This window comes from Dasypus novemcinctus, chromosome 19 (genome assembly GCF_030445035.2).
Source record: "Dasypus novemcinctus isolate mDasNov1 chromosome 19, mDasNov1.1.hap2, whole genome shotgun sequence".
Lineage (NCBI taxonomy): Eukaryota > Metazoa > Chordata > Mammalia > Cingulata > Dasypodidae > Dasypus > Dasypus novemcinctus.
In genome coordinates this window covers 45,357,517-45,383,928 of record NC_080691.1, presented here as the reverse complement: position 1 = coordinate 45,383,928, position 26,412 = coordinate 45,357,517, and the positions used below count along the sequence as shown (strand labels likewise).

General features: G+C 40.9%; 1 pseudogene; it reads right to left on the bottom strand.

Annotated features, from left to right (window-relative positions):
* Window positions 1-267: 267 nt before the first annotated feature.
* Window positions 268-2,226, bottom strand: LOC101423730 (zinc finger protein 84 pseudogene; annotated as a pseudogene).
* Window positions 2,227-26,412: the final 24,186 nt, after the last annotated feature.

Here is a 26,412-nt window from a genome sequence, read left to right as displayed (position 1 = left end):
AAAGGTCAATTAGTTCTCACTTCCAGATAAAGGTTATCCCATGTTAAGCACAGTCACATTTTTTTCCATACTGAATTCTCTGATGTAAAATGAGTTCTGGTTTCATTCCACAGTCATTACTTTGATGAGGATATACACTCATGAGAATTCAATGATCTTAAATGAAATGCGCTGTATGGGAGAAGGCATCCCAAAACCCAGTATATGAGGGTTTTTCCCACCAGGAATATTCTATTGTCTGATGAGTGCTGACTTCATGATGGCACTCCACACTCACATTCATGGTGTTTCTCACCAGTATTTACTAAGTGATGCTTAATGAGGTGTGATTTCTGACAGGCTTTCCAACATTTAGTGCATTCATAGGGCTTCTCCCAGTATGGATTTTCTGATGCTGAGAACTGACTTACATGAGGCCTTTCCACACTCAGCACATTCATAGGGTTTTCCCAGTATGAATTTTCTGATGCTTCCTGAGATCTGTATCCCATGAATAGGATTTTCCACACTCAGCACATTCATAGGGTTTTTCTCCAGTATGAAGTCTCTGATGTGTCTTGAGTGTTGCCTTACGAGAAAAGGCCTTTCCACATTCCGCACAGTCATAGGGTTTCTCCCCAGTATGAACCCTCTGATGTCTAATGAGCTCTATTTTACTTCTAAAGGCTCTCCCACATTCTTTACATTCATGTGGTTTCTCATCAGTATGAATTAGCTGATGTTTAATGAGATATCCCTTCTGGGAGAAGGCTTTCCAACATATAGTACATTCATAGGGTTTTTCTCCAGAGTGAATCCACTGATGTCTGATGAGTTGCGATTTCCTGGTGAAGGCTTTCCAACATTCAGTACATTCATAAGGCTTCTCCCCAGTATGGATTTTCTGATGTTCTCTGAGAACTGACTTACATGAGAAGGCCTTTCCACATTCAGCACATTTATAGGGTTTCTCCCCTGTATGGATTCTCTGATGCTTTGTGAGATTTGAATTACACGAATAGGATTTTCCACACTTAGCACATTCACAGGGTTTTGCTCCAGTATGAATTTTCCGATGTGTATGGAGACTTGCCTTATGAAAAAAGGCCTTTCCACATTCTGCACATTCATAAGGCTTCTCCCACTATGAATCTTCTGATGTCTAACTTTACTTCTGAAGGCTCTCCCACATTCTTTACATTCATGTGGTTTCTCACCGGTATGAATTAACTGATGTTTGGTGAGGTACCCTTTCTGGGAGAAGGCTTTCCAACATGCAGTACATTCATAGGATTTCTCCCCAGAATGAATCTTCTGATGTCTGATGAGTTCTGACTTCAAGCTGAAAGCTTTCCCACACTCACTACATTCATGGGGTTTCCCACCAGTATGAATATCCTGATGCCTAATAAGGAATGCTTTTAGGGAGAAGGCTTTCCCACATTCAGTACATTGATAAATTTTCTTTCTGGTATGAACTATCTGATGCTTCTGGAGATCTGACTTACAGGAGAAGGCTTTTCCACACTCAGCAAGTTCACTGGTTTTCTCTCCAGTATGAATTTTCTGATGTGTATTGAGATCTGCCTTAAGAGAAAAGCCTTTTCCACATTCTGCACCTTCATAGGGTTTATTCCCAATAAGACTCTCCTGATGTCTAATGAGTTCTGACTTACCTCTGAAGGCTTCTCCACATTCATTACAGCCAAAGGGTTTCTCTCCAGTATGAATTAACTGATGCCTTACAAGATGTGTTTTCCGAGAGAAGGCTTTCAAACATTTAGAACATTCGTAAGGTTTTACGTGAGTATGATTTCTTTGATGAATATTAAGTTCTGATCTACCACCTCTAAGGGGACTCAAAAGTTTACCATGGTTTTCCACAACTTGCCAGTCTTCTATAATGGAGCAGAGTGAAGCATCTCTTGCAAACTGATCCATGATCTCCAAAGGGAATAAATATTCTTCAGAAATTCCCACTTTTGTGGTGTTAAGTCTATATTCTTCATCTGGGCAAGGATCACTAGGAATCTTCCCTTCAAACATTCCTGGGTCATCATCTTGCTCCAACTTGAAGGGCATATGTAGTTTAAGAACTGGAGATCCCACAGACACGAGGTGGCTGTAATTCTCCAGCATCACATCCCTGTACAGTGTCCTCTGTGCTGGAGTCAGCTGCCGCCACTCCTCCCAGCTGAAGCGCACAGTCACATCCTGGAAAGGCACTGATCCCAGGGCCGGGGTCATCATCCTCTGTAGTCAGGAAAAACGGGGGGCACACTCTGGTCCCACTATCTTGGCCTGAAGAGTCCCTGGTCCTTACCCAAGCCGACTGTCCCCTATAGATTTGGGGAAACTGCAAATGAAGGAAGCTGCCAGCACTCAGGCTGAATCCTTGGGGCTCTAATGGGGAGACACTGCTGGGGGCCTGCACGGGCGGCTGTGGCCTGACCCAGGTGATCTGCAAGGATGACCACAAGGTAGAGCAAGGCAACCTGCAGGTCCCTATGCAGGAAAAACACCAGCAATCCAACTCTTGGCATCAGGCAAGCGTGATCCGAGAGGGGCCAGGAGACGTGGACCCTTTCCGGACAAGATTCCTCTGCTCGCGGTGATCTACACAACCACCACAGCAGTATCCTATGTTTATTTGTAATGACATTCTCAAAGAGAACTTGATAGATTTCGAATTGAATTGTACACAAATATTAATTGAATTCATAATTCTACTCATTCTCATTGGATTTGTTGGGTTTTGTTAGTATTCATAATGTAAAGGAGATACTGCAGTTTAAGTTTCTCCACAACCTCAATACTGTCCAGTAGGAACCTAGACACATCTTTTCTCAAGTCCATGGCCCACAAGGCTGTGGTAGTGAAGAGGAAGCTCACAGAGTTTTGTCTCACTTCCCCATGAGCCTGGAGCACAGTGCAAGCTCTCAGACTGCTGGCCCATGCTAAGCAGTAATACTCAGCCCCATCCCCAGGCTGCAGCCCAGAGATGCTCAGGAAGTTGATGTTGCCCAACTTGGAGTCTGAGAATGCCTCTGAGATCCCTGAGGCTCACTTATTATTCCTGGGGATCAGGAGGTTGGGAATCTGGCCTAGGGCCTGCTTAAGCCATGCTGCTCCCTGTTTTGAAGTTGCTGCTGGTTCCAGTGGAGATGATTTTCACCATCTATCCTGCGTATCCTGAGACACTGATGGTAGCTGAGCCAGCCTCACCTGGGCCACACACTCTGGATCAGGGAAAGACAGACAGTGAGTCCTAGGAGGGAAGAATGGAGTGGGTTGAGGCAGGTGAGGGCCCCTACAAGGAATTTCCCCCACACATTACATCAGCTGTCACCTGGGCAGACAGTGAGGAGGAGCAGGGGGGAATGAGTCATGGTGCAGGTGCTCAAAGCCCTGCCTCCCCAGACTACAGCATGAACCCTGGGATCCCCCAAGCCTCTTTTATTCTCTCCTAAAGGTCTGAGAGGGAGGAGTTACTGAAGTCAAATATTTCCCTGTTCCCTGACCATCCCAGTGACCCATGCCCTGGGCATTGTCTCTGTGGCAGGGGGGAAAAGAGGAGTGAGAGAAATTCATCTGACTGGAGTTCTTGAGTGAGTCTTGAGGGTCCTGAGAGGCCCAGGCAGCTGCAGTCCAGTCATGGCTCAGTGAACTCACTGTTTTCAAACCCCCTGCAACTCACTGAAGTCTTCACAGCTGGGAGAGCCCGGTGCCCTCACTCTGAGGATAGTCCCACAGGACCCCCTGCTGGCTACATGGCTCTAGCCACCACCAGTCCAGGACCCACTGAGCCAGCTGACAAGGACACATCAGTGTCCTACATGGCTGGTGGCCCCTCTTTTGCCAAACCTCAAGGGGATGTCTGGGGCTGTGAGTGATGTGGATGGAGCCACAGGAAACAATCCAGTTGTCACAGGTCAGGGACTTCATAAATCACAAAAGCACACTCACCTTAGTTATATTTCATAAAATAAAAGAAAGGATAATTTTTTACTAGGTTTCTTCATACTATGGAATAGTGGAAGCCCCTTAGCTTGTGTTCAGGGAGATACCTTCAATTCCTTTATTTTTCAAGCAACCCCATCCCTAGGCTCTAAGTCAATGCAGAGTCTGAAGATAATTCTTACATATTCAAATTTCATGTCCACTTATTGCATGTCATGTATATGTTTGACTGAGTTAACTCTGGCTTTGTGAATGTGTTTATGAAGTATGTAATTATGTTTTTTCTGAAGAACTTCCTGTTTCTCTTTCATTTTTTTAACAATACTTTTCTTTGAGATTTATCCATGTAACCCTATGAATATTTATTTAATTATTCCCAAATGCTGCACACATAATTGTTATTTGCAAGTTAATTCTTTAAATTTTATCAGTCCTTAGAAAAATTCACAATTAATTAGTAAAAGTTGCCTTACATTAATTGGCATATTTAAAAAAGCTGTTCTTTTGAAAAAGCAATCAAAAAACAAAAAAAAAATTAAAAATTAAAAAGAAATCACATAACAATTCATAGCAATTTACAGGTGGATGTTTTTCATTTAGATGCAAATGTAGAATTCACTTTTCCAGTGTTCCATTAATATACTAATGCACCAAATTTGAGACATGAAATAGTTTGCTTTACAACAAAATTGTAAAAATATCATTTGTGTTTCTACAATATGAATATACCTTTCAAATGAATCTTTACATCTTCCATATATACTCCATCGAAAAAGATTCCCCTCCCCCACTACTCATAGGTGGCAGAAAAAAGGGGACTTTTCTCTGTAAAAGTTCCTATTTTTTAGAAACTGATTCTTTGCAGAGTTGCTATGTATTTGAGATAGAGAGTCCGTACAAAGTAATGAAACAGCAACTTCCTCAGGAAGTATTTGCTGATTTTTAAATTTTATCTTTGAAATATTTCATAAAGTATCTATTCCTCTCAAGACCTAGTTATCACAAACACCATACATTTTGTACTTTGAATTTTGATGCATAAAAATGGGATATTTTCTCAAGAAGTTGCACAGATAGCTATTGTATAAAATGTGTATCACATACAATTTTTAATATGTCTGTTAGCCATTCATATATCATACTTCCTTCATTGTGGCTTGTCTTTTAACATTGTAATTAGAACTTGTTTATTAAGTAAAGATGTACATCCTTTAGCCTTTCATTCATCTCTGTGGCTTTTGAATTTGGTGCAAAGACAACATGGACCATATATTGATGGGGAGAATGTTCTATTTCCTTCAAGAATCTTTGTCTAGGAAAGGGCTTCTGTGAGTGACTTTGAGGATGGAAGGGAAAGAGGAGTTTCAATCCCAGGATGGTGTCTGTGGAGGAGCTGGGGCCCAGGGCTGCAGCAGGACAGAAATGAGAAGGAGCCCCAGAAAGAGCCTGAGCAGGCGGCTTTGGGGGTTCCACCCTCCTGGCAGATGGGAGGGTTTTCTTGTCTCACGTCCCCACAGGCCTGGGGCACTGTAAGAGCATCAAAGTTCTCATCATAGTCCTGGCAGTGATAAACAGCTCTGTCTTCTGTCCAGAGAACAGTGATGGTCAGGGAGGCAGAATTGCCAGACTTGGAGCCAGATAAGCAATCTGGGACACCTGAGGGTTGATTGATATTACCATAGTTAAAGAGTTTGGGGGCTTTTCCTAGGAGGTGTTGGTACCAGTGCACACTATAGCTTCCCCCCAAATTAGGAGTTACCCATTAGGATTTACCATTGCTTATTGACTGTCAATCATTTGTAGTGGGAATGGTATTTTCTTATTCATTCCATTGAATTTTCATTAATAGCTCTCTTCTTCTTAGTAGATAATAGATGCAGACATAATTTTAAACATATGGTAAGTACTCCATTTAAATATTTTTTAAATCACTTTTGGCTACCTCTGTTATTGATGAGATAGAAATTCCAGATTAAAATGATTCACCTCACTGTATGAGCAGTCAGCATGTATCATGCCAGATTCAATTTGTGTTCCTGAGTGTGATGGAGTTGGTCTGAGATGTGACCTTTCTATGCATGACTCTTCTGTCACTTTTACTGAACCTGTGGTTGGTGCTGGGGTTTATGTATGCTCAGGAGACTTGAATCTCTGGACCATCCATGTGTCACCTGGGTTCTGAGCATCAGCAGTATTGCAACACCTACTCTCTGGTTCATTGCACTTGTTTAGGTCACCTGATGGGAAAGTGAGAATGGTCAACCAACACACCAGGGAACTGAGAGTGTCTATAACAGCAAGCAGGAGAATTGCATCCATCAGTTATGTGAAATCTAAGTCAACTCTCAATTTAGAGGTGGAATGGACTTCACCAATCCAGGGTCCACCAGATGGAGGAATATACTATCGATTGGAGTATACTTGCTGGTATTCTACTATAGAAATGTTGTGATTCTAGAAATGGAAGTAATTATATCATTGATGGGGAGATGGGATGGCCTTGGGAATTGGTGAGGGCAGGGAGAGGGAGGAAGAAGTGTGATATGGGGCATTTCAATGTAAATGATGGTCCCAGCGGGTGTGGCAGTGCTCCAGGGTGTATTCGCCAACTGCAATGAATGTGCTTTTCTGATGAAAGGGGATGTTGATATGGGAGGAACAGGGGATTGGGGAGTGGGGTATATGGGAACCTCATGTTTTTTCAATATAATATTTTGTGTGATCAATTTCTTTTTTTTTTTTAATTTTATTCATTTTGTAAAAATATTACATTAAAAAAATATGAGGTCCCATTCAACCCCACCCCCCCCACCCCACCACTTCCCCCCCAGCAACACTCACTCCCATCATCATGACACATCCATTGCATTTGGTAAGTACATCTCTGGGCATCTCTGCACCTCATGGTCAATGGTCCACATCTTAGCCCATACTCTCCCACGTTCCATCCAGTGGGCCCTGGGAGGATTTACAATGTCCAGTGATTGCCCCTGAAGCAGCATCCAGGGCAACTCCAAGTCCCAAAAACGCCTCCACATCTCATCTCTTCCTGCCATTCCCCATACCCATCAGCCCCATGTCCACTTTTCCCACTCCAATGCCACCTTTGCTCTGTGGACCTTGGATTGGTTGTGTCCATTGTACCTCCATGTCAAGTGGAGGCTCAGATTCCACATGGATACTGGATGCAATCCTCCTGCTTTCAGTTGTAGGCAATCTAGGCTCCATGGTGTGGTGGTTGTCCTTCTTCAACTTCATCTTAGCTGAGTGAGTGGGATGAGTCCAATAAATCACAGTGTAGGAGCTGATGTCTGTTGAGGCTCAGGGGCTGGCTATCATATTGTCAGTCCAGAGATTCAAATCCCCTAAATATATCTTAAACCCCAACACCAACTACAATTCCAATAAAGTAGCATGAAAGTCTTGTGAAAAGAGATCCCATCTGAGTCCAGTTTCATAATGCAGAAGCACCAGCTCCAAAGAAGGGTCATCTGACATGGCAGTGAACCCCATCTGCCATGACCATAGAACCCATGGGTCTATTTAGTCTTCAAAGAAACCAATACCTGGGGTTGTATCTACTTTATCTGTCTTTTAGACTCTGCTCAGTTGTGCATAAGGGCAATCCTTCTGACAACCTCCAGACTCTTTTTTAGAGACTCATAGCCATATAAACTCATTTCTCCTTTCCATTTCCCCCTTACATTAGGTCAAACAGCATTTTAAAGTCATGTTATTATATGTAGACAGGGATATTCTGCTGATCCACATTGAACCTTCAATTCAAGGTCATTTTCCAGTTGCATCATCAGTTGGTACTTGGTAGTGATCCCTCGGTGCCAGGGAGGCTCATCCCCGGGTGTCATGTCCCACGCTGGGGTGAAGGCATCGCATTTACCTGCTGAGTTTGGCTTCGAGACTGGCCACATTTGAGTAACATGAAGGCTGTCAGGAGGAAATTCCCAGGCACAGTGCTTCTCTAGGCCTTGTTCTTATTTCAGGCATATAGGCTCACAAGCATAGTCATTAGTATCATGGGCTCAGTGTTGGACCCTCATTCCTTCCTGGCCCTTACTGTTGCTCCTGGGGGACTGCCGCTGCTCCACCTAGGGACCACGACAGAGCACTCCTGGCCCGGACCCCAGTACCCCCCCAGCTGTAGTTTTTAATTGTTGCCACTATGAGTGTATCCAAACATTACCATGCACCCTGGACATATGCACTGTATAGCTCCCTGTCAGCCATATATCACCTGTCAATAGTATCCTATACCAATATTCCTCCACTGCCATTGTTGAACCACTCTGTGATCCAAAACTTCCTGTAAAGTGAATCCCAATATAATGTCAGGTTCCCTTACTAGTAAAATGGAATATAGTGACGAGTTTAAAGGTTATATGTAGAGTACATATTGATTTGGAAAAATTTCTACATCCTATCTTTTCTTTTCTTTTTTCCTAATTATTGAGCTTCTCTTCACAAGAGTCCCAAATCACAGTAATTCATATATACAATATACAGTACTCCCACATATCTACCATAAAACCTTTTCCCTTCCACAGCGATATTCTTATAACTTATTCATAGCATATTTACTTAAACTGATGTACAGACTCTGAGACAATAGCTTTCAAACAAGGTGACATCTGTGCTTCCATTGTGGTCCATACTTTAGGATATACAGTTTCTAAGTTTTTAGTTATCCTATGTTTTACATTATGGTTTACATTATTAGTCTGTCGTCCCCTATATGTTTATGGTGTAATATTACATGTTTTATATCCATCCTTGTGTACTCTCACGATACTCCTCTCTTACCCCACATTTACCTTGGTTCAACACATTTAACATCCATTTTCCCATCCCCTTGGGGCCCACAGTGACAGCCAACCTCCATTTCCTGAGGAGCCACGTCCAGTTCAGGGCCTAACTTGCTCAAGTGCCCTAATGCCCTGGGAGCCACCCTTTCTCTCAAGAGATACAGTTCCCTCTATTTGATGGCATTAGTCCTCCCCAGGATGTGGGTCCACCCCCACTCTCACTACTTGGGACTCTACTCAATGGTACAACCCACACTGGCAAAATGAGCATTCAGATATTCCCCAGGAGCCCATCCCACCTCAGATCATCCCCTCCGAGCATCCTAAACAGGTAACCCTGCTAATTATATCTTGATACGATTTTCTCAGCATTTTACTCTCAACCAACACCTGACACTCTCCTATGTTTGTATGTTGCCCCTCCCTCCCACCACTTTTTGGGCAATATTACCCATCTGCCAATCCCCAGCCCCCCTCAAACCCACAAAGCCCCACCCAACGGCAACCCCTTGCCCCCATTTTATCTCTTCTTTGTGTTCATACTTACCGCCAGTTCATCATAAATTCCAACCCCTGTAGACGTTGACTCACATCCTTCCTCCACCCCCTGATTTCCTGTAAGCCTATCTTCCAGTCTCTAGCTCTCTGAGGCAGCTTGCTTATTTCATATCATTGAGGTCATGTAGTATTTGTCCTTCAATGCCTGGGTTGCTTCAGTCAACATAAGGTTCTCAAGATTCATCCATGTTATCACGTGTGTTTGTAGTGTATTTGTTCTTACAGCTGAGTAGTATTCCATTGTATGTATATACCACATTTTATTGATCCACTCATCTGTTGATGGGCATTTGGGTTGATTCCAACTTTTGGCGATAGGGAACAATGCTGCTATGAACATTGGTGTACATATATTAGTTTGTGTCTTTGTTTTCAGTTCTGCTGGGTATATACCCAGCAATGGTATTGCTGGGTCATATGGCAAATCTATGGTTAGTTATTTGAGAAACTGCCAAACTGTCCTCCAGAATGGTTGGATCCTTCTGCATTCGCACCAGCAGTGGATGAGTGTTCCCCTTTCTTCACATCCTCTCCAGCATTTGTATTCTTCTGTTTTTTTCATAGCTGCCAATCTTATGGGAGTAAGATGGTATCTCATTGTAGTTTTGATTTGCATTTCCCTGATAGCTAGAGATTTGGAGCATTTTTTCATGTGCTTTTTAGCCATTTGTATTTCTTCTTTGGAGAAGTGTCTGTTTAAATCTTTTTCCCATTTTTTAAATGGGTTGTTTATCTTTTTATTTTCAAGATATAGGAGTTCTTTATATATGCAAGTTATAAGTCTCTTATCAGATATATGGTTGCCAAATATTTTCTCCCATTGTGTGGGTTCCCTTTTTAATTTCTTGACAAACTCCTTTAAGGTGCAGAAGGCTTTAATTTTGAGGAAGTCCCATTTATCTATTAGTTCTTTTGCTGCTCGTGCTTTTGGTGTGATATTCATGAAGCCATTTCCTACTACAAGGTCCTGTAGGTGTTTCCCTACACTGCTTTCCAAGATCTTTATGGTCTTGGCTCTTATATTTAGGTCTTTGATCCATCTTGAGTTGATCTTTGTATAAGGTGTGAGATGGTAATCCTCTTTCATTCTTCTACATATGGCTATCCTGTTCTCCAGGCACCATTTGTTGAATAAGCCATTCTCTCCCAGTTGAGAGGGTTTGGTGACTTTATCAAATATTATATGGCTATATATATGAGGTTCTATATCAGAACTTTCAATTCGATTCCATTGGTCTGTGTGTCTCTCCTTATGCCAATACCATGCTGTTTTCACTACTGTAGATTTGTAGTATGTTTTGAAGTCAGGAAGTGTGATTCCTCCAATTTCGTTTTTCTTTTTCAAAATGTCTTTGGCTATTTGGGGCCTCTTTCCTTTCCAAATAAATTTCATATTTAGTTTTTCTAGTTCCTTAAAGAAGGCTGTGTTGATTTTTATTGGGATTGCATTGAATGTGTAGATCAGTTTTGGTAGGATAGACATCTTAATAGTATTCAGTCTTCCTATCCATGAACAAGGAATATTCTTCCATTTATTTAGGTCTTCTTTGATTTCCTTGAACAGTCTTGTATAGTTCTCGGTATATAAGTTTTTTACCTCTTTAGTTAAATTTATTCCTAAGTATTTGATTTTTTAATTTACTATTGTGAATGGTATTTGTTTCTTGATTTCCTCCTGATCTTGCTCATTATTCATGTACAGAAATGCTACTGATTTTTGCGCATTGATCTTATAACCTGCAACTTTACTAAACTCATTTATGAGTTCTAGAAGCTTTGTTGTAGATCTCTCAGGGTTTTCTATGTATAGGATCATATAATCTGCAAATAATGAAATTTTGACTTCTTCCTTTCCAATTTGAATGCCTTTTATATCTGGTTCTTGCCTCAGTGCTCGAGCAAGTACTTCTAAGACAATGTTAAATAGGAGCAGAGACAATGGGCATCCTTGTATTGTTCCAGAGTTTAGAGGGAAGGATTTTAGGATTTATCCATTGTAAACAATGTTGGCTGTAGGTTTTTCATATATACTCTTTATCATGTTCAAAAAATTTCCTTGTATTCCGATCTTTTGGAGCGTTTTTATCAAGAAAGGGTGCTGTATTTTGTCAAATGCTTTTTCTGCATCTATAGATATAATCATGTGATTTTTTTTCCTTTGGTCTGTTTATATGGTGTATTACATTGATTGATTTTCTTAAGTTGAACCATCTTGCATACCTGGAATAAATCCCACTTGGTCATGGTGTATAATTCGTTTAATGTGTTGTTGAATACGATTAGCAAGTATTTTGTTAAGTATTTTTGTGTCTAGGTTCATTAGAGAAATTGGTCTGTAATTTTCCTTTCTTGTGGTGTCTTTGTTTGGCTTTGGTACTAGGGTAATGTTGGCATCATAGAAGGAGTTTGGCAATGTTCCTTTTGTTTCAATTTTTTGGAATAGTTTCAGCAGGATTGGTGTTAATTCTTTCCGGAATGTTTTGTAGAATTCACCTGTGAAGCCATCTGGCCCTGGGCTCTTCTTAGTTGGGAGATTTTTAATGACTGATTCTATCTCTTTGCTTGTGATTGGTTTGTTAAGATCATCAATTTCTTCTTTCATCAATATCGGCTGCTTATGTGTTTCTAGGAATTTGTCCATTTCCTCTAAATTGTTATTTTTGTTGGAATATAGTTTTTCAAAGTATCCTCTTAGGATAGTCTTTATTTCTGTGGGGTCAGTGGTGATATCGCCTTTCTCATTTCTTATTTTGTGTATTTGCATCTTCTCTCTTTTTTTCTTTGTTAGTCTCGCTAAAGGTTTGTCGATTTTTTTGATCTTCTCAAAAAACCAGCTCTTGGTCTTGTTTATCTTTTCAAGTGCTTTCTTATGTTCTATTTCATTTAGTTCTGCTCTTATCTTTGTTATTTCCTTCCTTCTTTTTCCTGTTGGGTTACTTTGTTGTTGTTTGTCTAATTCCTTCAAAAGTGCAGTTAGTTCTTCAATTTTTGCTCTTTCTTCTTTTTTGATATATGAATTTATGGCTATAAATTTCCGTCTCAGGAATGCTTTTGCTGCATCCCGTAAATTTTGGTATGTTGTGTCGTTATTATCATTTGTTTCAAGGTAGTCATTGATTTCTTTTGAGATTTCCTCTTTGACCCACTGTTTTTCTAAGAGTGTGCTTTTTAATTTCCAAATCATGGTGTGAAATCTGGGCCTCTGTCCCTTGCAAATGTCCAGCTTGACTCCACTGTGGTCAGAGATATTGTTTTGTATGATTTCGATCTTTCTGAATTCATTAAGCCTTTCTTTGTGGCCTAGCATATGGTCTATCTTGGAGAATGATCCATGTGCCCTTGAGAAAAATGTATATCCTGCTGAGTTTGGGTGTAGTGATCTCTATATGTCTATTAGATCCAGCTCCTCTAATATACTGTTCAAATGTTTTGTTTCTTTAGTGATTCTCTTTTGAGATGTTCTGTCCAGAGTTGATAGTGATGTATTAAAGTCCCCCACTATAATTGTAGATGCATCTATTGTTTCACTTAGTTTTTCCAGCGTTTGCCTCACGTATTTAGAGGCACCCTTGTTGGGATCATAAATATTTATGATTGTTTGATCTTCTTGACAGATTGTCCCTTTCACTAAAATGTAGTATCCTTCTTTGTCTCTCACAATTGTTTTGCATTTAAAGTCTATTTTGTCTGATATTAATATAGGTACTCCTGCCTTTTTTTGGTTATTGTTTGCTTGTATGATTGTTTTCTAGCCTTTCACTTTCAGCCTCCATGAGTCTTTGGGTCTAAGATGTGTCTCTTGTAGGGAGCATATAGATGGGTCATATTTCCTTATCCAATGTCCCAGTCTGAATCTTTTGATAGGTGAGTTTAATCTGTTGACATTCAGTGTTATTACTTTCAAGGAATTATTTGTGTTAGCCATATTTTGATTGGATTTGTGTTTGTTGTATTTTGTTTGTATTTTTCCCCCTTCTATTTTTGTCTTTTTTTTTTTGCTCTTACACTCTCTTCCTACTCTACCTGTCCTGCTTTTTCCTTTCTTCCTGCAGAACTCCCTTTAGAATTTCTTGAAGTGGAGGTTTCTTGTTGGCATACTCTTTCAGTTTCTGTCTATCTGTGAATATTTTGAACTCTCCATCATTTTTGAATGCTAGTTTAGCTGGATACAGTATTCTTGGTTGGAAATTTTTTTCCTTTAGTACCTTGACTATATCATACCACTGCCTTCTTGCCTCCATGGTTTCAGATGAGAAATCAGCACTTAATCTTATGGAGCTTCCCTTGTATGTGATGGTTTTCTTTTCTCTTGCTGCTTTTAGAATTTTCTCTTTGTCTTGAGCATTTGATAATTTGACAAGTATATGTTTTGGGGTGGGTCTGTTGAGGTTTATGACCAGTGGAGTGTGCTGTGCTTCTTGGATATGTACATCTGTCTCTTTCAGTAGATTTGGGAAGTTTTCAGCCATTATTTCCTGCATCACTCCTTCTGACCCCTTTCCCTTCTCTTCTCCTTCTGGAATGCCTATAATATGTATATTTGAGCGTTTTGCATTATCATTCAGGTCCCTAAGTCCTTGCTGGATTTTTTCTACCTTTATATTGACCACTTCTACTATCTGTTTGATTTCCAATGCACTGTCTTTCACATCACTAATTCTCTGCTCTTCCTCTTCTAGTCTGCTGATATTTGCTGCAAGTGTATTTTTGATTTCTTGAACTGTGGTGCTTATTCCCATCATATCTGTTATCTTTTTGCGTATGTCTGCAATTTCCCCTCCAAGTGTTGTCTTCATGTTGTTAACCTCTTCCTTTACTTCATTAAATTTGTCGATGATAAATGTTCTGAGATCTTTCATTGCTTGTGTGAAGTTTTGCTCCCCTTCCTGATTTTTAGTTTGTTGATTGTATTCAGCCTTGTTTTCCTGATTACTGGTTTGGTTTGTAGATTTTTGTTGCTGTCTGGTCATCATTTTATCTTGACGGGTTTAATCAGTTCCTTAGCTTCTTTGTCTCGTCTTGGGGATTAATTAGCTGTTGTTTTTGTGTAAGTGTTATATCTTCTCTTTGACACTTTGTTCTTCTTATTCTATTTTCTTATTGCTGGTTGAGTTCACTTTAAAGGAAAGTATTAGTGCCGGGGAAAGGCAATTGTGTAAGCAAGGAAACAGTGTATAGTAGTATTGGTGATAAATGTTAACAGAGCAACAATATGAGATCTGGGAGGGTGGATATTAGATTCATGTAAGTTGAGTAGAGTTATAACAGTAGGTATAGTACCTATAATGAGGTAGTCAACTGAATATGGGAGGAATATGGTGTGAATTAAAAAGCTAGTATTTTCGTGAGAGAGGGAGAGAGAAAAGAAAGGTAGTAGTTTCAAGAGTGGATAACAGACAGAAAACAAAGGTATTAGAAATCAAGAGTTAGACACTTTGTGGATCAAAGAAAGGGAGGTGGAATATAGGAGAGACAGTAGATGATGGCGGATATCAAGATGTAGGGGAAATGGGATAGTGTAGGTAGCCTAAATCAATTCTCACAGAAATGAGGGAGTGGAGGATGAGAAAATCCAGCAAATGTGAGGTATTCCCTGCAGCACCTATTGTATAATTAAGTTATAATAAAATAAGTAGAAATGAGGGACAAGAGAGAGAGAAAAAACAGAGAAAAAAAAAGATGAGAGGAACGGAAGAAAGAAAAAGGGGGAGGGTAAAGGGTGGGGAAAAGGTAGGGGAAAGAAAAAAAAAGATATACACGAACTACAATTGCAATACTGACTACAACAACAACAAAAAAACCCCTAAATAACTGAAAAAGAAAAAAAAAGACTTTGGGGGATACTCTGGGAGAAAAGACTAGGGGATAATGCATTATTAGCCATCAGGACATTAAAAAAAGTAAAAGGTAAGATAAAATGAAAATAAAAACAAAACAAAATGAAACAAAACAGAAAAAACACAACGTTGAAGGCTAGGGCATTCAAGCATCTCAGATGGACCTCAGGGCGTGGTGGATTCAGGGATGGAAAGTCTGAGATATTGAAGACTCAAGAGGTGTGAGTCTCTGGGGTGTGGCCACCAGAGTTTAGGGGATTCATACCTGGCAACCTCAAACCTGATCAACAGGATGCCTAGGAGCACTGCAGTGTAACACAGCCCTCAGGGATCCCCGCAGCTGGGTGCCAGCCTTATGGGGGAAGTTAGATCTGCAAACTCTATGTTATGTCTGAACCCTGTAATTTACTTACTCACTGGGTTTATTTATGTGGATATATCGTCAATTCAGCTTTTGGACAGCTCCCACCCTGTAAAACCTCAGCACGGCCATGTGAGGGTGCCTCTACACCGCAGCCAATTTAATGACACAGATCAGAAGCCAGGACCGTGGGTGGGGCTTCAGCCGGTAACACCGACTACAGAATCCAAAACCGGAGTTCCCAAGCCGCGCAAAATATTCCCCAATTGGCTTCCAGACGTGTCCCCCTCCCTCGCTGCACCCTATAGCACCCTCCCAATTACGTCCCTTTATTGCCAGCAATCTAATTCTGCTGCAGATTGGCAGCCGGGCTTGTGGGGGCGGGGCTCCAGGCGGAAGCGCTATTTCTTGTGTCTGCAATCAAAAATTCTCCGTTTCACAACAAAACACCATCTGTCTCCCCAAATTGGTCTGCAAAGGCGACCCGTCCCATCAATGCCCCGACAGCCCACCCAGGACTCGCGAATTCCCCAGCCCTGCAGAGCCTCCAAAAAAACACGGGTGCAGCGCGATTCTGCGGCTCCACCCCGCCCCCCCAAGGAGGGAGCAACCCGTGTGCAGGTCTCACCTCCATGCAATAGAACCCCAATTGTATCTTATAGACCAATCCTCTCTGTTACCTTCCCACCAAATCCATGTGCAGACGCTTCCTGCCCTGCAAAGATCCCAAAAAAGCCTGGTCCCGGAGAACCTCCAATGGCGCCCAGCTGCCTCTTCCCAGGAGAGACTGCAAGGCAAGCTCACTCAGCGACCATCTTGCTTCCCTCTATTTCTTTTTTTTAAAAAAGACAATAATTTAAATAATTTTTTTTTTAAAAAGAAGAGCCAGGACCAGATGTCTTCACAGGTCAGTTCCAGCAAACATAACATCAATCTTGCTTAAACACTTCCAAAAAAAAAAAACAGAAATAGAAGGAATATTGCTCAATTCATTCTATAAGGCCAACATCACCATAATAAGAAAGCAAAACAAATATGTCACAAGAAAGGAAATTTACAGACCAATCTCCCTAATGAACCTAGATGTTAAAATCCTTAAAAATCCATGATGTCTTGTGGAGTCTTCAAGGGCGTCATCTCTCTGTTCTAACCCTAGAAGGAGTGGGGTCCTTGTGTGTCTGGTAATTGTCTCAATCATTTTCAAGATAGAAGAGAGTTTTCATTGGGTGCCTAATGATGTGATTCCTACCTTTAAATGCACATAACCATTTCCAAATCACACACACATACACAAAATCCTAAATAAAATACTAATATTATTCAACAACACATCAAATGAATTATACACCATGACCAAGTGAGTTTCACCCTGTTTGCAGGGATGGTTCAAGATAAAATTTAAAAATGTAATATGCCCCATAAAGAGATAGGAAAAAGAAATCACATGATCATACATATAGACACATAAAAAGTATTCAACAAAATTCAGCACATTTCCTGATAAAAACACCGCCAAAGATAGCAATAGAAGGAAATTTTCTAAACATGATAAAGGGCATATACAGTCTCTAATCTTTTCAGTGCCCTGAAAGAGAAGGTGCTGTTCATATGAATTTGTTTCCTCTATTGGCAACTCTGCTCCATCTTGAGCACCAGTGTGATGGTTAGGATATAGTGTGAACTTGACCAGGTGATTGTACCCAACTGTTTTGTCAAGCAAGCATCGGGCTAACTGTAATACAAGGGCATTTATGGACTTTAGTCACCATTGACTTTACTGCAGTGGTAAATCATAGATAGCTGATTACAATTATACCTATCAAGGAGATTGATCAGCAAGGAGTGATGCTTAACCCAATTAGTTGAATGTCTTCATAGGGGAAGTGATTCCAGCATTTTTTTTTTAAATATTTATTTATTATTATTTTTTAATTACATTAAAAAAATATATGAGGTCCCATTCAACCCCACCGCCCCCGCCCCCCACTCCCCCCACACCAACACTCTCTCCCATCATCGTGATACATCCATTGCACCTGGTAAGTTCATCTCTGAGCATCACTGCACCCCATAGTCAATGGTCCACATCATAGCCCAGACTCTCTCACGTTCCATCCAGTGGGCCCTGGGGGGATCTACAGTGTCCCGTAATTGTCCGTGAAGCACTATCCAGGACAACTCCACGTACCGAAAACGCCTCCACATCTCATCTCTTCCTCCCGTTCCCCACACCCAGCAGCCCCCATGGCTACCGTTCCCACACCCATTTCACATTTCCTCTGTGGACATTGGATTGGTTGTGTCCATTGCACACCTATGTCAAGTGAGGGCTTAGATTCCACATGGGTACTGGATGCACTCTTCCCGCTTCTAGTTGTAGACACTCTAGGCTCCATGTTGTGGTGGTTGACCTTCTTCAACTCCATGTTAGCTGAGTGGAGTAAGTCCAATAAGTCAAAGTGTAGGAGCTGAAGTCTGTTGAGGCTCTGGGCCTGGGTGTCATATTATCAGTCCAGAGATTCAAATCCCCTACATATATCTTAAACTCAGCACCAACTACAATTCCAATAAAGTAGCATGCAAGTCTTGTGAAAAGAGATCCCCTCTGAGTCCATTTCCATCACGCAGAAACACCAGCTCCAAAGAAGGGCCATCTGTCATGGCAGTGAACCCCTTCTGCCATGACCATAGAACCCGTGGGTCTCTTTATCCCTCAAAAGAACCAATACCTGGGGTTGTATCTACCTTATCTGTCTCTTAGACTCTGTTCAGTTGTACATAGGGGTATTCCTTCTGACAACCTCCAGACTCTTTTTTAGAGACTCACAGCCTTATAATCTCATTTTTCCTTTCCATTTCCCCCTTACATTAGGTCAAACTGCTTCCCGAAGTCATGTTATTATATGTAGACAGGTATATTCTGCTGTTCCGCATTGAATCTTTAATTCAAGGTCATTTTCTAGTTGCTTCTTCAGCTGGTATGTGGTAGTGATCCCTCGGTGCCAGGGAGGCTCATCCCCGGGTGTCGTGTCCCACGCTGGGGGGAATGCATCACATCTACATGCTGAGTTTGGCTGTGAGAGTGGCCACATTTGAGTAACATGAAGGCTGTCAGGAGGAAACCCCCAGGCACAATGCTACTCTAGGCCTTGTTCTTATTGCAGGTGCATAGGCTCAAAAGTGTAGCCATTAGTATCAAGAGCCCACTGTTGGGCCCTCCTTCCTTCCTGGTTCTTGCCGTTGCACTTGGAGGATTGCCGCTGCTCTCCCAGGGCCCACAACAGTGACCCCCCGGCCAGGAGCCCAGTACCCCCCCAGCTGTTGTTTTTAATTGTTTCCACTATGAGTATATATAGACATTACCATATACCCTGGGCATATGCCCTGTATAACTCCCTGTCAACCATATATATCCTGTCAATAACATCCCATATCAGTATTCCTCCGCTGCCATTGTTGAACCACTCTGTGATCCAAAACTTCCCGTAAAGTGAATCCCAACATAATGTCAGCTTCAGAAGAGTCTTAGATCACCAAAATTCATATATACAATATACAGTATTTCCCCAGATCCACCATAAAACCTTTTCCCTTCCTCAGCAATAATCTTTTAACTTATTCATATCATATTTCCTGAAACTGATGTACAGATTCCGAAACTATAGTTTTCAAACAAGGTAACATTTGTGATTACTATGTGGTCCATACTTTAGGTTGTACAGTTTTCTAAATTTTTTAGTTATCCTATGTTTTGTCTTATGGTTTTCATTATTAGTCTGTCATCCCCTATATGTTTTTGGTGTAATATTATCTGTTTTATATTCATCCTCGTGTACTCTCACATAACTCCTCTTTTGCCCCCTTATTTACCTTTGTTCTATCCATTGCACGTCCATTTTCCCCTCCCCTTAGGGCCCACAACGCCTGCCAATCTAAAGCCCTGGGAGCCGTCCTTTCTCACGAGAGATACAGTTCTCTCTATTCGACGGCATTAGTCTTCCCCAGGATATGGGTCCACCCCACCCAATGGTAGAACCCACCTTGGCAAAATGAGCCTTCAGCTATTCCCTCCGGAGTCCGTCCCGCATCAGACCATACCCCCTGAGCGTCCTAACCAGGTGACCCTCCTATTTATACTTTGGTACGTTTTACTCAACATTTAGTTCTCAACGAACTTCTGGCACTCTCCCATGTTTGTATGTTGCCCCTCCCTCCCACCTATTTCTTGGACCATATTACCCCTCTTCCCATCCCCAGCCCCCCTCAAACCCAGAAAACCCCACCCGAAGGTAACCCCTTACCCCCATTTTGTCCCTTCTTTGTGCTCATACTTACCCCCAGCTCATCACAGATTCCACCCCTACAGATATTAACTCACATCCTTCCTCCACCCCCCGATTTCCAGTAAGCCACTTTTCCAGACTCTAGCTCTCTGAGGCAGTTAACTTATTTCATATCATTGAGGTCATATAGTATTTGTCCTTCAATGCCTGGGTTGCTTCACTTAACATAAGATTCTCAAGGTTCATCCATGTTATCACGTGCGATTGTAGTGTATTGGTTCTTACAGCTGAGTAGTATTCCATTGTGTGTATATACCACATTTTATTGATCCACTCATCTGTTGATGGACTTTTGGATTGATTCCAACTTTTGGCGATGGTGAACAATGCTGCTATGAACATTGGTGTACATATATCGGTTTGTGTCCTTGTTTTCAGATCTGATGGGTATATACCCAGCAGTGGTATTGCTGGGTCATATGGCAAATCTATGGATAATTTTTTGAGAAACTGCCAAACTGTCCTCCAGAATGGTTGGATCCTTCTGCATTCCCACCAGCAATGGATGAGTGTTCCCCTTTCTTCACATCCTCTCCAGCATTTGTATTCTACTGTTTTTTTCATGGCTGCCAATCTTATGGGAGTAAGATGGTATCTCATTGTAGTTTTGATTTGCATTTCCCTGATAGCTAGGGATTTGGAGCATTTTTTCATGTGCTTTTTAGCCATTTGTATTTCTTCTTTGGAGAAGTGTCTGTTTAAATCTTTTTCCCATTTTTTAAATGGGTTGTTTATCTTTTTGTTTTCGAGATCTATGAGTTCTTTATATATGCAAGTTATAAGTCTCTTATCAGATATATGGTTGCCAAATATTTTCTCCCATTGTGTGGGTTCCCTTTTTACTTTCTTGACAAACTCCTTTGAGGTGCAGAAGGCTTTAATTTTGAGGTAGTCCCATTTATCTATTTGTTCTTTTGCTGCTTGTGCTTTTGGTGTGATATTCATGAAGCCATTTCCTATTACAAGGTCCTGTAGATGTTTCCCTACACTGCTTTCTAAGGTCTTTATGGTCTTGGCTCTTATATTTAGGTCTTTGATCCATCTAGAGTTGATCTTTGTATAAGGTGTGAGATGGTAATCCTCTTTCATTCTTCTACATATGGCTATCCAGTTCTCCAGGCACCATTTGTTGAATAGGCCATTCTCTCCCAGTTGAGAGGGTTTGGTGGCTTTATCGAATATTATATGGCTATATACATGAGGTTCTATATCTGAACTTTCAATTCGATTCCATTGGTCTGTGTGTCTCTCCTTATGCCAGTACCATGCTGTTTTCACTACTGTACCTTTGTAGTATGTTTTGAAGTCAGGAAGTGTGATTCCTCCTATTTCGTTTTTCTTTTTCAATATGTCTTTGGCTATTGGGGCCTCTTTTTATTCCAAATAAATTTCATAGTTAGTTTTTCTAGTTCCTTAAAGAAGGCTGTGTTGATTTTTATTGGGATTGCATTGAATGTGTAGATCAGTTTTGGTAGGATAGACATCTTAATAATATTCAGTCTTCCTATCCATGAACAGGGAATATTCTTCCATTTATTTAGGTCTTCTTTGATTTCCTTGAACAATCTTGTATAGTTCTCGATGTATAAGTTTTTTACCTCTTTAGTTAAATTTATTCCTAAGTATTTGATTTTTTTATTTACTATTGTGAATGGTATTTGTTTCTTGATTTCCTCCTGATCTTGCTCATTATTGGTGTATAGAAATGCTACTGATTTTTGCGCATTGATCTTATAACCTGCGACTTTGCTAAACTCATTTATGAGTTCTAGGAGCTTTGTTGAAGATCTCTCAGGGTTTTCTATATATAGGATCATGTCATCTGCAAATAATGAAATTTTGACTTCTTCCCTTCCAATTTGAATGCCTTTTATATCTGGTTCTTGTCTCAGTGCTCGAGCCAGTACTTCCAAGACAATGTTAAATAGGAGCGGAGACAATGGGCATCCTTGTCTTGTTCCTGATTTTAGAGGGAAGGATTTCAGGACTTCGCCATTGTAAACAATGTTGGCTTTAGGTTTTTCATATATACTCTTTATCATGTTCAAAAAGTTTCCTTGTATTCCGATCTTTTGGAGTGTTTTTATCAGGAAGGGGTGCTGTATTTTGTCAAATGCCTTTTCTGCATCTATAGATATAATCATGTGGTTTTTTTCTCTCAATCTGTTTATATGGTGTATTACATTGATTGATTTTCTTATGTTGAACCATCCTTGCATACCTGGGATAAATCCCACTTGGTCATGGTGTATAATTCGTTTAATGTGTTGTTGAATACGATTAGCAAGTATTTTGTTGAGTATTTTTGCGTCTAGGTTCATTAGAGAAATTGGTCTGTAATTTTCCTTTCTTGTGGTGTCTTTGTTTGGCTTTGGTACTAGGGTAATGTTGGCATCATAGAAGGAATTAGGCAGTGTTCCTTCTGTTTCGATTTTTTGGAATAGTTTCAACAGGATTGGTGTTAGTTCTTTCCGGAATGTTTTGTAGAATTCACCTGTGAAGCCGTCTGGCCCTGGGCTCTTCTTAGTTGGGAGATTTTTAATGACTGATTCTATCTCTTTGCTTGTGATTGGTTTGTTAAGATCATCAATTTCTTCTTTCGTCAGAATGAGCTGCTTATGTATTTCTAGGAATTTGTCCATTTCCTCTAAATTGTCATTTTTGTTGGAATATAGTTTTTCAAAGTATCCTCTTATGATAGTCTTTATTTCTGTGGGGTCAGTGGTGATATCACCTTTCTCATTTCTTATTTTGTGTATTTGCATCTTTTCTCTTTTTTTCTTTGTTAGTCTCGCTAAAGGTTTGTCAATTTTGTTGATCTTCTCAAAAAACCAGCTCTTGGTCTTGTTTATTTTTTCAAGTGCTTTCTTATTTTCTATTTCATTTAGTTCTGCTCTTATCTTTGTTATTTCCTTCCTTCTTCTTCCTGTTGGGTTACTTTGTTGTTGTTTTTCTAATTCCTTCAAATGTGCAGTTAATTCTTCAATTTCTGCTCTTTCTTCTTTTTTGATATATGAATTTATGGCTATAAATTTCCCTCTCAGTACCGCTTTTGCTGCATCCCATAAATTTTGGTATGTTGTGTTATCATTATCATTTGTTTCAAGGTAGTCATTGATTTCTTTTGAGATTTCCTCTTTGACCCACTGTTTTTCTAAGAGTGTGCTGTTTAATTTCCAAATTGTCGTGTGAAGTCTGGGTCTCTGTCCCTTGCAAATTTCCAGCTTGACTCCACTGTGGTCAGAGATATTGTTTTGTATGATTTCGATCTTTCTGAATTCATTAAGCCTTTCTTTGTGGCCTAGCATATGGTCAATCTTGGAGAATGTTCCATGTGCGCTTGAGAAAAATGTATATCCTGCTGTGTTTGGGTGTAATGATCTATATATGTCTATTAGATCCAGCTCTTCTAATATACTGTTCAAATGTTTTGTTTCTTTAGTGATTCTCTTTTGAGATGTTCTGTCCAGAGTTGATAGTGGTGTATTAAAATCCCCCACTATAATTGTAGATGCATCTATTCTTTCACTTAGTTTTTCCAGCGTTTGCCTCACATATTTAGAGGCGCCCTTGTTAGGAGCATAAATATTTATGATTGTTCGATCTTCTTGACAAATTGTCCCTTTCACTAAAATATAGTATCCTTCTTTGTCTCTCACAATTGTTTCGCATTTAAAGTCTATTTTGTCTGATATTAATATAGCTACTCCTGCCTTTTTTTGGTTGTTGTTTGCTTGTATGATTGTTTTCCAGCCATTCACTTTCAACCTCCATGAGTCTCTGGGTCTAAGATGTGTCTCTTGTAGGCAGCATATAGATGGGTCGTATTTCCTTATCCAGTGTCCCAGTCTGAATCTTTTGATAGGTGAGTTTAATCCGTTGACATTCAGTGTTATTACGTTTAGAGAGTTATTTATGGTAGCCATATTTTGGTTGGATTTGTGTTTGTTATATTTTGTTTGTATTATTTTATTTTCCCCTTCTATTTTTGTCTTTCTTGTTGCTTTTACACTCTCTTCCATCTCTGACTGTCCTGTTTTTTCCGTTCTTCCTGCAGAATTCCCTTAAGAATTTCTTGAAGGGGAGTTTTCTTGTTGATATACTCTTTCAGTTTCTGTTTATCTGTGAATATTTTGAACTCTCCATCATTTTTGAATGCTAGTTTAGCTGGATAGAGTATTCTTGGTTGGAGATTTTTTTCCTTTAGTACCTTGACTATATCATACCACTGCCTTCTTGCCTCCATCGTTTCAGATGAGAAATCAGCACTTAATCTTATGGAGTTTCCCTTGTATGTGATGGTTTTCTTTTCTCTTGCTGCTTTTAGAATTTTTTCTTTGTCTTGAGCATTGGATAATTTGACAAGTATATGTCTTGGGGTGGGCCTGTTGGGTTTTATGGCCAGTGGAGTGCGCTGTGCTTCTTGGATATGTACATCTGTCTCTTTCAGTAGATTTGGGAAGTTTTCATTCATTATTTCCTGCAACACTCCTTCTGACCCCTTTCCCTTCTCTTCTCCTTCTGGAATGCCTATAATACGTATGTTTGAGCATTTTGCGTTATCATTCAGGTCCCTAAGTCCTATCTGGATTTTTTCTACCTTTTTATTGACCACTTCTACTATCTGTTTGATTTCCAATGCACTGTCTTCCACATCACTAATTCTCTGCTCTGCCTCTTCTAGTCTGCTGATATTTGCTGCAAGTGTATTTTTGATTTCTTGAATTGTGGTGTTCATTTCCATCATATCTGTTATTTTTTTGCGCATGTCTGCAATTTCCCCTCCAAGTGTTGTCTTCACGCTGTTAACCTCTTTCATTACTTCATCAAATTTGTCGGTGATAAATGTTCTGAGATCTTTCATTGCTTGTGCGAAGTCCTGCCCCCCTTCCTGATTTTCAGTTTGTTGATTGGATTCAGCCATGTTTTCCTGATTACTGGTTTGGTTTGTAGATTTTTGTTGCTGTCTTGTCAACATTTTTTCTTGACGGGTTTAATCAGTTCCTTAGCTTCTTTGTCTAGTCTTGGAGATTAATTAGCTGTTGTTTTTGCGTAAGTGTTATATCTTCTCTTTGTCACTTTGTTCTTCTTATTCCAATTTCTTATTGCTAGTTAAGCTCACTTTAAAGGAAAGTATTAGTGCTGGGGAAAGTCAATTGTGTAAGGAAGGAAAAAGTGTGAAGTAGTATTGGTGATATATGTTTACAAAGCAACAATATGAGTTCTGGGAGGATGGAGGTTAGATCATGTAAATTGTGTAGAGTTATAGTAGTAGGAAAGTACCTATAATGAGGTAGATGACTGAATATGGGAGGAATGTGGTACGTACTAAGAGGCTAATGTTTTCGTGAGAGAGGGAAAGAGAAAAGAAAGGTAATAGTTTCAGGGACGAATACCAGATGGAAAACTAAACAAAGGTATTAGAAATTAAGAGTTAGACACTTTGTGGATCAAAGAAAGGGAGATGGAATATAGGAGAGATAGCAGATGGTGGAGGATATCAAGTTGTAGGGGAAAGGGGATAGTGTAGATAGGCTAAATCTATTCACAGAGAAATGAGGCAGTGGAGGGTGAGGAAACCCAGCAAATGTGAGGTATTTCCTGTAGGACCTATTGTATTGTTAAGGTAAAATAGTATAAGAAGAATATTGGGGACAAGAAAGAGAGGATTGAAAAAAAAAAAAAAAGAACAACAACAAAAAAAAATAAAAAATAAAAATAAAAAAAAAAAACAAAAAACAAAGAACAGAAACCCCGCCGCCAGGCTCGGCTGGGCTCAGCTGGGCTCCGGTCCCCCGCCCGCCGCCCGCCGCGGCTCGGCTGGGCTCGGCTGAGCTCGGCTTTCCCGCCCGCCGCCCGGCGCGGCGTGGCTGGGCTCGGCCCCCCCGCTGCGGCCCAGCCGGGCTCGGCCGGACTCGGCTTCCCCGCCCACCGCCTGCCGCCGCGGCGCAGCGCGGCTTGGCTCTCCCGCCCGCTACCCGCCGCGGTGCTAGCTGCCTCGGCTCCGCCTACCCAAGGAGGGAGTCCTCCACACGTAGCTGGGATCTCCGTGTATATTTCACAGATGGATCCTCTCTGTTACCTTCCCTCCAAATCGATGTCCAGACACCTCCGGACCAGCAAAAATCCCGAAACAGCCGGTCCCAAAGAGTCTCCGACGCCTCCCAGCCGATTCCCCCCAGGAGCTAGTAACCGGGAAGTTCACTCAGCCGCCATCTTGCCTCCCCCTCCTGAAAAGTCCCAAATTATATCTTATAGACCAGTCCTTTCCGTTACCTTCCCACCAAATTGATGTCCAGACACTTCCTGCCCTGAAAAAATCCTGAAAAAGCCTGGTCCCGGAGAACCTCCAGCGGTGCCCAGCTGCCTCTTCCCAGGAGAGACGGCAAGGCAAGCTCACTCAGCCACCATCTTGCCGGAAGTCCTCTGATTCCAGCATTGAGTGAGAATTCCGCAGCTCATCTTTGGATAGCCAACGTCTCCCAGAATTAATCAAAAACCTTCATTGGACTTTCTTTGGAGTCCCTGGTTGCAGCTTGCCTGTGGAACCTGGA